The 14,459-nt window shown below is 35.7% G+C and overlaps 1 protein-coding gene and 1 long non-coding RNA gene across 2 annotated transcripts in view; one reads left to right on the forward strand and one right to left on the reverse strand.

Moving 5' to 3' along the window:
- Window positions 1-14,459, reverse strand: part of LOC125682903 (multiple epidermal growth factor-like domains protein 11) — a 78,989-nt gene that overhangs the window by 17,916 nt on the left and 46,614 nt on the right. The gene's annotated exons all lie outside the window — the stretch shown is intronic.
- On the forward strand, window positions 11,102-11,871 carry LOC130054370 (uncharacterized). Its single transcript, XR_008802680.1, has 2 exons — window positions 11,102-11,237; window positions 11,385-11,871. It is a non-coding gene; the product is annotated as an uncharacterized LOC130054370 (long non-coding RNA).

Below are 14,459 nucleotides of genomic sequence, written 5' to 3' on the forward strand. Positions count from 1 at the left end.
CCACAAAGAATGATCGCATCTACTATTTTCTCAAGAAACTTTATGTTGTGCTGATACTGTGCCTGATTTTGCTGATTGAGTTTATACGGAAGAGACGAAGATGACACTTCGGATGTCATCTTGGTTGTGTGATAAACATATTTGGCACTCTTCTGGTGTTCTGAATTTTGATGCTTTAAAAGGGCAGATGTTTTTCTAAGGCCTTTCTTATGCGCAGTAAAAGGTTGCGTAACAAATGTATTTTGATGTTGGACATCTGACTAAGGGAACATGACACAAAACTTACACAGACCGCCATTTAACAGTTTGCTGAAGGTCAACCATGAAAACTGATTCATCCAAGAAGATTGAAATGAAAAAGTCTTTTTGAGTTCACCCGTATTCGTTGTTTGAGCACGACCTGTTTTTAACTTGGCGACATCGTCTGGCAAGGGTTGATTCTGAATATAACTCATCTTTTCAGCTGAGGACATTGTGTTCAACTTTATTGCACCTGTTACAATTTTACCAAAATCAGAAAAATCCGAATCGTCAAAAGATGTTTTATCTTTATCATGTTCTGTTGTCTTAATAAATTCATTGTCATCAGATTTAATATCCGTCTTTTCATTTTGTGAGTCCATGGTGATTTCCGGGGTATCATCTAACTCAATGCAAAGTTTTGACTTTTTATGGACAGGCTCCTTCATTTCATTGGATTCAGTAGGTAAAACTGGGAAACAAACCACAAAATGATTTGGTGACCAATTGTTTGGGTTGCTATTTTCAGTGTGTGACCACATGATGTAGATGGGGGAACCCTGACGTACCTTTTCATCTACAAATGGCTTTATTTCTTGATGAAGAAACTGTCTGTTTACAGCAACATTTTGTATTGTTGGATAAATGCTATATATTGGATGATCCAGGGCATTTGTCACTGCAAAAAAATGAATCAAAGAACAATATTCCCCTGATTTGATTGAATTTAGAGTTTCATTCTGAATCGACTTGAGAAAATTCCCCGGTACAAGTGATCTGTCCGATACTGACGTATCCACAACATATTGTACACTTGTGGGATGAGAACACATCTTGTCGTAAGTTGCCTGTGACGCATACTTTCTCGAATTTTTTACAAGTTCTAATACGGTCATGACACGAAGTTCGATATATCTCTCTTCATAACCAAAAAATGGCTTTAGAGAGGGCTTTATAGAAGCAATTGCCATCCCCGTACACTTTCACAGGACAAATATATACTGGGCCATCTTCTGGATAAAGCGCCTCGGCAATTTTGTCCAGATTACCATCTCTGGGCAATATATCGGACTTCATTACACTCAGATCATAGGTGTAGTCTTTCTTGCAACTTGCGTATCTTAAAGATACACTGAGCTGCAAGGCTTGCCAACCTTTTGCTGCTGCTTTCAGTAAAGAGGCATGTAAAAGATCAAAATCCCTTTCACCCATGATATCTTTTGCATCTATTACTAAGCAAGTGTTAAAATTGGAAGGAAATGATAATCGGATTACTGTGAGAGAATTCTATTAATTCGAATAACATTTGTGATTTGATTCCAACCTCATAATGACATTACAATACTAAGAAAGTTAATTCAAAAATATTTATAATATAATAACAGTCAACTCATATTTCTTATAAATCGTTATATTGTAATTTGTTATCTTTACAAATTCCAGGGAGGGGGTCCGGATCCCCCGACACCCCCCCCCCCCTAGATCCGCGCATGGTTTTCCGCCAAATTCCACTCGCCAAATATGCAAGAGATATAACTCTTTCTTATCCACCAAAATGTATTCCGCTAAAAAACGGGGAAAAACCCTACCGCTATACGGTAATATTAATGATAATACTCTTCCAACAGACTGTTGAAATTCCCATGGGCACGAATTGTGCTCCTTTGTTAGCTGACCTGTTTTTATATTCATATGAAGCAGAATTTATTCAAAAACTTCTACATGAGAAGAAAAAATATCTCGCTGTGACCTTCAATTCGACTTTTAGATATATCGATGACGTTTTGTCTATTAACAATGATAGCTTTCATTCATATGTCGATTTGATATATCCCTGTGAGCTCGAAATAAAGGACACCACAGAGTCGTCCACTTCTGCTTCATACTTAGATATTTTATTGAAAGTAGACATTAACGGCAAACTAACAACTCAACTGTATGACAATCGGGATGATTTCACCTTCTCCATCGTCAACTTCCCACATTTATGTAGCAATATTCCATTATCACCTGCATATGGTGTTTATATATCTCAACTGATTCGATATGCAAGAGTTTGTTCTGGGTATAGTCAGTTTTTAAATCGAGGTAAGCTACTGACAAACAAGTTGATGGTACAGGGGTTTCAACAGTCTCGATTGAAGTCAGCATTTCGCAAGTTCTATGGTCGTTATAACGATCTAGTTTGTCAGTACAACCTCGCATTGGGTCAAATGCTGTCTGACGTGTTTCATACCTATTGTTAGGCCGTTCTTGGCACACTGATTTTGACTGCGGATAACTCCGTTTACCTGATCAGGATATAGGGCTCACGGCGGGTATGACCGGTCAACAGGGGATGCTTACTCCTCCTAGGCACCTGATCTCACCTCTGGTGTGTCCAGGGGTCCGTGTTTGCCAAACTATCTATTTTGTATTGCTTATAGGAGTTATGAGATTGATCACTGTTCGTTATCTTCACCTTGCATTAGTTGATGGGGATTATTCCATTATCACCTGTATATGGTTTTCATATCTCTTAACGGATTCGATATGAAATAGAGCTTGTGCTGCGAATAATCAGCTTTTGAATCAAGACAGGCTACTGACCATTAAATTGATACTACAGGGCCGGGGTTTCAAAAGTATCGTTTGGTGTCAGCATTTCGCAAATTTTATGGTCGTTATAACGATACAATCGACCAATACAACTTGCCATTGGGTAAAGTTTCATACCACTTCACATACTGATTTTAACTACTAATTACTTAATCTCGACCGAGATTCGGTTAGCTGGATATTTGGACTGTGACGCCTTTGCCGAATCTCGGAGCAGTCCTATACAATTCACTCACCTTCGGTCGGTTCTACCAATTAATGTGCACCTATGTGACATTGCTGCTTGCTTCAGGTAAGTTATTTGACCATTAAACCAAATCTTTATCACTATCAATACTGTATTACTTAACGTCTAGGTATGTAACTTTCATGATAAAATCTATCACTTTTTCTGTTCAAAGGCTGACTTTCATAGCACAATTTTTTATCTCCCGAAATTGAAGTGTCCCTATAGTCATTTTCTGATCGAAATTTGTCCGTTGTCTGTCGTCGTTGTCGTCAACTTTTCACATTTTATTCTTCTCCAGAGCCACTTGACCAAGTTCAACCAAAACCAAACTTGGCACAAAGCATCATTAGGTGAAGGGTATTCAGGTTTGTTCAAATGAAGAAACATGCCTTCAAAGGGGAGATAATCACAAAAATGCAAAATAGGGTCCGACCATTTGAAAATCTTCTTTTAAAGAACCACTGGGTCAGAAGAGCTGAAATTCATATGAAAGCTTCCTGCCATCGAGCAAATTCACCTTTATTAAAATAATGGTCCCACGAGGTAGGATGGAGGATAAAAGTTTTCCATGCAAATATATAGGGAAAATCCTTCAAACTCTTTTTCACAAAAACCACTGGGTCAGGAAAATATTTATTTACATGAAAGGTTCCTGACATAGTGCAAATTCAAGTTTGTAAAAATCATGGCCCGTCGGAGGTACGATGAGGCCACAATAGTGGGTTAAAATTTTAAAAACAAATGTATGGGGGAAATCTTCTCAAGAACCACTTAACCAAAAAAGCTTATATTCACATGAAAGCTCCCTGACATTTTGCTTTACACACTAGACAGTAGGTAATGCAGCAGTGATACAGAGTTGGTTTAATATTTGAAGCAAGCGGCAATGCCATCCAGGTTCAACTTAATTGCTAGAACAGGCAGAAGTTGGATGTAGACCAGACATTAATTATGAAGGACTGCTCCGAGATTTGGTGAAGGTGTCAGTCCAAATATTCAGCCGAGTCAAATCGCAGTCGAGATTACTGATCATCAGTTTACCTGATCAAGATGAAGGGTGTAACCGGTCAACAGGAGATGCTTACTTCTAGGCAACTGATCCCAACTCTGTGTTTAGAGGTCCGCGTTTGCCATACCCTTAACTTTGTATTCCTTATGAGATTTATGAGATTGATTAATGTACGTTATACTAGTATTCACTTTTATCACAAACACGTTAGATTTTTCAAACAATATCATTTCATTAAAAATCTGACTATTGACTTCCAGTTACAAGTAATTGTAGAATTTCTAAAAGGTTATATTTATCAGGGTTGTTTTCGTTCTCAATGTAAAACATATAACGAATTGTATTTTAATCAACGCTTTCATTAATACGAAGTACACATCCAATAAATTTGCATTACTTTGTAAACTATAACAAATTAAACTTTTTTTATTCATTAAAAATGCTTTTGCAAAAACGTTTCGAATTTCCTGCATGTAGAGTAGTTTCTGTAATTTGGTAGAATGGACTACTGGTGTACAATTTAAATGTTTGAATACAAAGAAAAATTGTAAGGATATGTCTGCATATAATCGAGGATTGAATTTAGCATGCCGCCAGGAAATTAAGAAACATTGAAGGAATTTCTAATTGGTGACCATCAGGGATCTCATTAACATTTTTTTAGTGATAGTTAAGAAGGAAGAGATTATTTTAGGGAACTGGACACGAAGGAAAATGAAAACATTTATATATCAAGTCACAAATCATTAAACTATAAAAACCAATACCATATTGTTCTCCATGGTCTTTAAACTGTATTTTGGTGCTGTAGATGCTGAGTACATTCTTAAGGTCAATGTACCACCATGTCGATTTCTCCGGAGAATTCAAACCGATTTTTTTTTTTTTGTCCTTGTACACATGTTGATATCCCCATCTACTGCATTGCTGGATTGATATAAATGACAAGTTCCATGTGTATGACAGCCGTCTATTTCCGTGGCCTGCTCGGTCCCTTTTTTCTGAGATATGATCTTTTTAATTGAAAGAAACATATTTTATTGCTACCTGATTGTAGAAATAATAACTTATTTCCAAAATTACGTTCACACAGAAACATAATTCTACACAGAACAAGTAATACCACATGTACCTACTAAATGTATCGTCATAATTAATCAAAATTGAAATTTATTTCTTGAATTTATAGGGTTTTCACAACATTTCGGTGTCAAGTTTGATTATAAAACGAAGTGAAATACATTTCTATTTCCAACACAAGTAAAACAATAATTATGCTGCAAATTTACAAAATGTCAACTGCATCTTGATATACTATTATCATAGCAAACGAATACTAGTTAAACTTGATTTAAATTCCCTACCTTGTATGAAGAAAACCAATCTAATTAAAATCAGATCCTAGAATACGCTCACAATCGTTACAATAGGATCTGACATAACCCCATAGGGGGTCATGTCCGCATGACCTTTCGCTTGGAATATTCATGAGAACTATAAGCCAGTCAGATTGCGCCATACAGACAATGATGGCTATTTAGGCGGTTCCTGGCAATTCGTAAACAAATTGCTGTAATCTCTCTCCCAAGAAGTTTATTCCACACTGTAAAATTGTATATTCATTGCATAACGAATTTTAAACTTTCGCACTAATGCCTAATCTATTCCATTCAACAAACAACAAAACGTACGATATGAAATACACCCAAATTAAATTAATTGTGAATTCTGATTTATGTATGAATAGGGATGGGTACGATTTGAATAGTTTTCATGATGGTTTACTTAAATAACGCGAGGAACATAACGCCAGTCGACGTAAACGGTGCATTGTGACGTTGCATCTAGCTGCGATGTGTTTTCTTTCAAACCAAACAATCGCAGCCATTTTCCTTGAATTGTGAACACCGACAAGTTCAAAGCCGACGCGCTGATTGACTGACATAAAGTTCATCTGAACATTACCCCTAGTCGGGTTATGTCAGATCAACTTACGCAGAGTATACGGCGCGGATCTAAGAAGTCTGGTTTTAATTAGATTGGAAGAAAACTAATTGGGAGTAAGTGGAGCTCTGACCTGTACACGATCGGGATATCCTCCTAGGATATGTCCCATGTTTCGATTTGAGTGTTAACACAGTGTATTAATTAGTAACAATTGGTTTACTAGACCGTGGTACGAACGAGAAAGTTAACTGTACGTTAGATATAAATAACATAGTGTTTACTTACGATATCCATTAGACAAAGTCAGTATCATTGATGTCAAAAGAACATGTGTCTGCATATTCAGATTCCTAAAACAACAAGGAGCAAGTTTTGTTATTGAATCTAACAAAGTAAGGTGATCAACAGCTGTCATGTTTCTAATTGTTGAGACATCTAATGACCATTATGAAGCTTATAACATTTACCCTATAGAGAATAAAAGCAATTGATTGAAAAAGAAATTTCTATACATTTATAAAAAGAATTGAAAGACAGAAACGTTTTTAGATATGTCCATGCTGAGTTGTTTTTATACAATTGGAGAATCTAGGCTAAGACATGTTAGGCAGCGAGCGTATAGACAGGGTCTGATATTGTGATTGTATAGAATTGCAACTTTGTTTCACTTCTTCCTAAAATTAGTGTTCATGGGAAATTGAAAGTTTTAAAGTGACTCGAAAATGCATGATATCTCTCTCGAGTTTACTCCATGCTTGTTGCATTTCATTCTAATCAGCTAGGTTATATATTTGTTGACATACATGTTCAATGTAGCACCTAGTGACGTTGTGTAAAATTTCATTCAGTGTGGGCAATATGAAAAAAGGACAGTGTTGACAAAGTATATCAACTTCAAAAGCGAGCTACTAAAGTTAGTTTAAGTAGAAATGTTTATCCACCTACAACAAAAATTATGCAGCATCTTAGGTGGATGCTTCTATCCTACTAGTTTTATATAGAACTATCATTCTTCTCTTCAAAGTTTTACAGAATTTAACTCCCGATTATTTCGATGTTTGGTTTTTTTCAGTATAGTTCACGAAATTATATGTAACGTGTTACTGGGTTCTTTACAAGAGATGAGGTCGTGTATTCATAAGTTTCTTCTTACTGTACTTGACCTATTAATTTATCATTAACATAAAAAAAATTATTTCTCTGTCTGAGCGTTAATTGGTACGGGGTTACTTATCTCGGGTTTCTAATCATATACAGTGGGTAGTTCGCTGGCTGGGATACTTGCTTAGTGAAAGTACAGGGTGCCTCACCCTTATTCAGGATAATTGCACCCAGTACCCCACTGCAATTCCTTAAGCTCTTTCCACTAATGCCTATTCTCCCTAGCCTATTTCTTATTTTTATTTTTGGCCTATATATTCCTAATTGTTTCTAGAGCTGTTCATCAAAATTGATACCGTATAAGTTTTACATTATGACCCCTGGGTCGAGACCTCTGCTGGTGGACTGTTAGTCCCCGAGGGTCTCTACAGCCCGGTAGCTAAGTACTTCGTTACTAGCTTGAAAATATGGATGTATATTCAATTGCTGTTATAAAATTTAGAAATTTATTTCAAAATTAAGGATTATCTCCCTCACGCATAGCTCTTATCCTTAGACGAATTTGACTCCACTTTTTTTGGCACACCATTTTCCCCTATAATACCTCTAAAACTTCATTGTTATTTCGGATTTCAAACATTTCGGTTGAGCATTGACATTATTTATCGAAATGCGAATCTGGTGCATCAAAATTGGTACCGTATAAGTTTTACATCAGACTGAGTGATTTCCCGACTGCAGGCTCTTATATACTACTGGACCATATCTATTCAAAAGTGGCGATCAGGTCCTTGGAATATTCTAAATTATAAATCACATCTGTGTTTGGAAAACATGGACCTAATACACTATAACTATTAATCATCACATATCAATAGCTCTACCAGATTAAGTCCAAGTAATTAATTCTGTATCCAGAGGGCAAGGACACATTATCTTTTACAATTTACGGTTGACAGTTGTGGAATATTATGCCAGAATTTATAAAATCTTACCCAACATTAGACAGTTTTAAATCAGCTTATCTTAGAATTTTATTCACCCTAAAAATTAAAAATATATAGATTTGAAGATAACGAACATTGGTCAATCTCATAACTCCTATAAGAAATACAAAATAGACACTTGGGCAGTAACAATCAGATAATGAGTTTTGGCATGTTGTATCATTTTGAAAGTGGAAGGGGGCGGATAAAATGTTTACTTCACATTTGTCTGACACGTATTAACAAGTAAAATAACTTGAGTAGTTCCGCCTCAACCTCAAATCGTGGAAGGGATGTTAATCTTTCAGTATAATCAGTACATGAGTTATCTTCACCTTTTCATGAGTTCAATTCATCAGTTCAACTTTACAATTCTACTACCATTCACCAATACTATCAAAGTTATCTTTCCATGTAAAAATAACGAACTGTAATAATAACGGGATAAGTACGTTGTCAAGAAAAGTGGATAGAGGTTCTACTTTTGCTATGTACTTGGAGATTGATGTATCATGGTGGGATTTTAATTATTTCATTGCATAGCAGTCAGTTGTTATAATGAGTCAAAAATCTAACAAAAGAAATGCCCCGTACTGGGACTTTTTAAGTTACTTTCCGTTTTCAAAACATCATCATTTTAATATTTGCTGACAACATTCTGAAAAGAAAATCATTAAATCAGGCAGATATTTATGTATCAGAAATAAATGGTCTTGATTCACCATTAATTTGTGTTCAAAATTTGCCCAAGGGAAGCTCAATTTTCGTAATTTTGTTTTCCCAGTAGAATTCCAAATTCTATAGTTTTTCTTTTTATAGGTTCAATATTCCGTCATGGAAGTAATCATCGTTAAGTGTACAGCCGAGAAAGATAGATTTATTGATTTTTTTGGTCTACGTTCCATAGAGAATTGTTCACTCATATTTAAAAGACGTCATCAGCTGTAGATGAAATACCACAAATTTAGACCTATGCTTAGCGCTTACGGTCGTAGCAGTAAGGGTTCTGAATTATTGTGTTAACGCCTGTCGCGACAAGGATCTCCGTTGTTATGATATACAAAACACCTGTGATTTTCACATCTAAATGTCTCGTATTTAGCGAAGAAGCAATCACTTCTAAGGTTTGACGAGGCCATAACATGACCAGGGCTCGAACAAACGAGATTCCGGTTACAAAGCTAACGCTCTACCACTGAGATTCCGTGACCTGTCTGGCCGAGAAAGAAGGTAAGACAATAATGTCCAATATAGAATTATTACACACCTGCTAATGCATATAATTCCATTGATGCTTATTCATACTGCACAATCTTATCGCAGCTCTGTTTTAATTTTATCATGATTTATATATTTTTCACGATTTTCTTCATTTTCAATAAATGACATTTTTCATCACTGCATTAGTGTTGCTTTAATTGATCCTATTCAGCACAAACAGAGCTGTGGGGAGATTGTGCAGCATGAATAAGCATAAAACAATTATATAAATAATTACATTCATGTGTTGAATGCTGTTTTATTGTATATTATTGTATATTAGTAAATAGATATACCAATTTTAATAAGGGTTTTTGGTGGTAAATGAAAGTGAGTAAATATACCTAGTAAATTGTTTTGGTAATCATTTAGTTTGGTCAATGCTTTAGACAATTGTCTGGTAATACCTGCAGCTGGCCATGCAGGTGGCATGTTATGTAATTTTCCCCAATTTTTAGGGGCTGTGGTTTTAATGTAGCTGGTTATATAATTACAAAGTTTTCCATTGTCTAACCGCAACCCTCCTAATGCTAATAGCCAATATAAATGGATCCTCTTGATCACGTGATATGATGCAGGTCTGTAAGTGACCATTGAATATTTGGTCATCGCTAATGTATACAATTCCATGTCAGTATACCTGCTTGTAACGTCTTAACGGACTAGAGTTATATTGGTAGATAAAGGGAAGGATTCCATGTTAGTATACCTGCTTGTAACGTCTTAACGGACTAGAGTTATATTGGTAGATAAAGGGAAGGATTCCATGTTAGTATACCTGCTTGTAACGTCTTAACGGACTAGAGTTATATTGGTAGATAAATGGAAGAATGTTTAGTTTATTCCACTGATAATTTTCATGCATTCACAATACATTTCAAAAAGCACTGATAATGCAATGCATATTCATTCATTTTACACCATTCATTTCAGCATATAGGTCGCTGTTTAGACATGAAACTTTCACAATTTATTTTCATTTAAAGCATTGTTTTACAAATGTTTTAGCATTTGTTTACCGTCCGACACTGCCACTGATTTATATACATTTATATTTTTCAGTCGCAGAACAAATTTCATTTCTGGCACTGAATCACAATTTTTCTTTAATTTCACTGTTTTCATAGTTTCCCTTAAGTCATATAACACCACTGCCCAAAGTGTAGAAGTAAAATCTGTATGCGTCATCAGATCGATTAAAAACGGAAAATTGACAATGTTTTGTTATTCTGGTAATTCTTCGTAACATAATTTGGTATAATCTAAAACAAAATCATCATTTAATCATGCAACAAATCAGTGTTTTATTTTCTTGCAATACAAAGACGTGAAGCATTGAAAAGAACATTAATACAATTTAATTTTAGATGTTTTGTTTCTTTATTAATTCTTCATTATCTAAGTAAAATACGGTTAAGTTCTACCTGTGTTCCTTTAGATAGCCTTTAATCCCCTTACAATTTACATGATTAGATGTTGGTGTTGTTGTGTTGTTGTTTTTTTTGGCGATTAGACGTTCGGGAAACGTACACAATGTTTGTATAAAATTCGATGCGTCTTTGTCACAATTTGAGTTTGTTTTATTATGCTTGTTATGGCGTTCCATAGATTGTTCTCACCATATAGTCGTTACAGATAGCTGGTCATGGCTGTCAGACCGGTTTGTAAATGCTTACGTGTTAGTTCTGACCAGGCCGTGGAAGTGGGAAGGTATGTCCACCCAATGTGTGAAAATGATAAACCTGTGTGGTCGAGAGTTTTACCTGTGTGGTTTACTGGGCCTGCATTGCATGTACATTTAGTACGGGTGTTCGAATGATGTTCCTGTGTGGAAAGTGAGAACACAATTTTGAGCATTTCGACAGCGGTGTGAACTGTTTATTTTTGTTTACGTTAGGAAATTTTGTGACTCTTTTTAAATTATTTGTATTACACACAATATACACGACATATGCAAGTTTTCAGTGAATATAATGTATATGTAAAATCCCCGACTGTTACTGTGTAATTATAGGTGACCAGCTGTGTGTGTTATTGTATGGCTCGAGCAGGTGCTCGCAACATGTATATCATGGAGTTCTAAGATATTTGATGAACAGCTTTGGAGAACGACCTATACAAATACAGGGAATACGTTTATGGCTACAGAAACGTTGAGCGAGTGATGGACAAAGAAAGTGTCACCACGTGTCTGAAGACAGCCAACGACTGTTGTGTAAGGTGTGGTAACTCTTTAGTCAACGTATTTTGTTTCGCCATCCTGTGTAACCTATTTCGAATTCAAGAGACAAGTCTGCTGGTTTTCCTACATAAGGCAACATAACTTAACTTTTAGCTTTAGTCGGGGACACGTGTAATCGTCTGTAAATTCATATGTTTTTGTTTTGTTATATTGTTTTGTTGTTTTTGTTTGTATGAGTGTTGTTGTGTGCATGCGTGTGTATGAGTGTAGATGTTACTTGCAAAATTAGTGAGCACGATAATAAACTTATTTGCACATACTCTTGTTCTTTCTTCAAAGAACGGTTTGCAGCGAGGGATTATTTCCATTCCATTATCACAAATTGAGACAGTCTTTGATGTATGCAGATAGTTTCTGGACAATAGATAAGACAAAATGACCACAGAAGTAGTTTCTAGTTTTAGTCAGTATATCACATAGAGAAATAGATGAACAACCTCGGCAGCTGTATTTGTTTATTATATTTTGAATTTTTACATGCTTCATACATTGGATCAAATGCTGTCTGACGTGTTTCATACCGATTGTTAGGCCGTACTTGGCACACTGGTTTTGACTACGGATAACTCCGTTAACCTGATCAGGATATAGGGCTTACGGCGGGTGTGACCGGTCGACAGGGGATGCTTACTCCTCCTATGCACCTGGCCCCTCCTCTGGTGTGTCCAGGGGTCCGTGTTTGCCCAACTATCTAATTGGTATTTCTTATAGGAGTTATGAGATTGATCCCTATTCCTTATCTTCACATTCCATACAGACGTACATCAAGTATTGGGTTTCTGGGTTTGGTGATTTACACTGATAATCAACACATCAGAATCTTTAAGGATAAGTTGAATAGTCTATCAGTTGCATAGTTTGTTATTTTTAGCAGCAAAGATGTTACTCAAAAAAACTTTACAGTCTTTAACCGGAATACTTTTAAATTTTCTGTACAGGAGTAGTTCGTTTATATATGTAGCTAGGGTATTCTTTCTTTATGTTAGGACATGACTCGCAACTAGTAGACACCGCCTTGGGGTAAGTAGGAATATGAAGAAAGACACCTGAATCTGTTTATACTTTTCAGATAATCTTAATAGCTGTAGTTACCTTCAGGAGTAACTTTGGTACGATAATGTAGATTTGCATTTGACTAGGTTACAGTCCAGGTTTTGAATCTCCTCTGGCTTACTTAGAATGGATTCCTGTCATCATTCAGACAATTTAAACCATACCGGGTATGTGCCTGTATTTTCGTCAGTTATGAACCGTGTGGGACATCGAGTGACATTACTTCTTCTTACTTATAGATGTATCATTGAATGCTAAAATTGGGTCTGAGGGACCTACATTATAGGGGACTATATTCATAGTGAATGAACGGCCTACTAAAATTTCCCTTTATTCCCTCGAATTTTGTCTCCAGTTGAACACAATCAAAACAAGAACATAGTTTTGAAACTGACAAACGTAACATGGAATTTGTATGATATCATTTACAGGCTCCGTTTTCCTGATCAGGATATGGGGTTCACGGCGGGTGTGGCCGGTCAACAGGGGATGCTTACTCCTCCTAGGCACCTGATCCCACCTCTGGTGTGTCCAGGGGTCCGTGTTTGCCCAACTCTCTATTTTGTATTGCTTATGCGAGTTATGAGATTGATCACTGTTCGCTATCTTCACATTTCAAGCAGGACATTGAAATTTCATCAGAGCAGGTATCAAATATGTATTTAGAATACATTTCATAATTAATATTGTAATGACCATACCTTCGACAGTTTTGGTTAAATCAAAATTAAAGAAGCATTCATATGATATTTACGTGAACAACCTCACGATTTCAATATGTAGACGCCATGATTTTACCTAGCCTTTAATGTTAGTTTGTTTTTCTTTTAATTATATTAATGTGCCTTTCGTGTCAATGTAAATATTCCGTTTTCCTGAAGAAGCAACGGTTCAGCAGGGTTACTTCCGGTTTCTCGTTGTTTACCAACATTTCATGTATCAAACTTAATATTGTTGTATTTGTTTTGGATTTTTGGGGTACATATTTGTTTTTGAACGTTTCATTGGTCAATTTCAACGGAAGATTTATCAGAATCCTCCAAATATAAAAGTCAATTTTCAGAATATTACGCTGTGGTGCAATTCTAATATATTTTATCAAAGACTGGTATGGAAAAGGATTAAAGTTATTCAAGATTTTTTTGACGACGATTGTAATCTCTTAGCCTTAGACAAATTTCAAACCACGTACAATCTCAAAAAAGTATGTGTAATGAAATATAATAGCATTATAACAGTAATTTCAAAACACTGAAAACTTTGTCTATTGATAGACATTCAAACAAAGGAATTTTTAATCCATGTATGCCTGTATTTTTTAACCTGTTTTGTTCCATAAAAAATGCTCCAAAATCATTTACAATCTTTTGAATGAAACAGAGGATATCCCAACTTCTATGGGCAAGTGGAAGGCTGATTAACTCCACATGCAATGATTGATTTTTCTGTGCAAAGTGTGTTTAAGATTTGTTTCAAAACAACAACTGACTCTGGCTAGAGTTCAGCATTTTACATAGAATGGTTCCTGTTGGGTTTTATCTTTAAAACATTATGTTAAAACATAGGACTGCTATAGATTTAGTACAATAGATGTAGAAACAATGACACCTATTTTTACTTCATATGATATAATTCAAACATTGTTGAGTAAACTGAGTCTTCATATGGTCAGAAAGACTTCAGAAAGAGTTGGTTTCAATATGTCCGGTATCATATTAGGTGAAATTCCATTGTCTGTTAATAACAAAGGTATTAATTTCATAATCCTATAACAGCCGCGGTGGCCGAGAGGTT

Source organism: Ostrea edulis, chromosome 4, assembly GCF_947568905.1.
Source record: "Ostrea edulis chromosome 4, xbOstEdul1.1, whole genome shotgun sequence".
In the NCBI taxonomy this organism is placed as follows: domain Eukaryota; kingdom Metazoa; phylum Mollusca; class Bivalvia; order Ostreida; family Ostreidae; genus Ostrea; species Ostrea edulis.